Here is a 280-nt window from a genome sequence, read left to right on the forward strand (position 1 = left end):
TGAAAATCTTGCTTTTAGAAATTTGGAGGGCAGTTTCTTCAGCTGGCCTGCTGCCTTGCTTCCATCTCCTTTGTGCCCAAGCAGAGTCACAGGCTCCCGAGCTCCTCCTGCTCTCTATTGCTGGCTTCTCTCCATGGCATGAGTCTGTTTGGAACAAGCTCGGGTTTTGGATCTGGCAGGACCAGCATGTTTGGCAACACAACCACAGATAAATCACAACCTTATGAAAGATATGAAGGGCTTCCCTGGTGGCTCAGTGGGTAAAGAATCTGCCTGCAAT

The 280-nt window shown here is 49.3% G+C and overlaps 1 pseudogene; it reads left to right on the top strand.

Moving 5' to 3' along the window:
* Nucleotides 1-104: 104 nt before the first annotated feature.
* Nucleotides 105-280, top strand: part of LOC104983436 — a 1,718-nt pseudogene continuing 1,542 nt past the window's right edge.

Source organism: Bison bison, unplaced genomic scaffold (genome assembly GCF_000754665.1).
Source record: "Bison bison bison isolate TAMUID 2011002044 unplaced genomic scaffold, Bison_UMD1.0 scf7180017862638, whole genome shotgun sequence".
Lineage (NCBI taxonomy): Eukaryota > Metazoa > Chordata > Mammalia > Artiodactyla > Bovidae > Bison > Bison bison.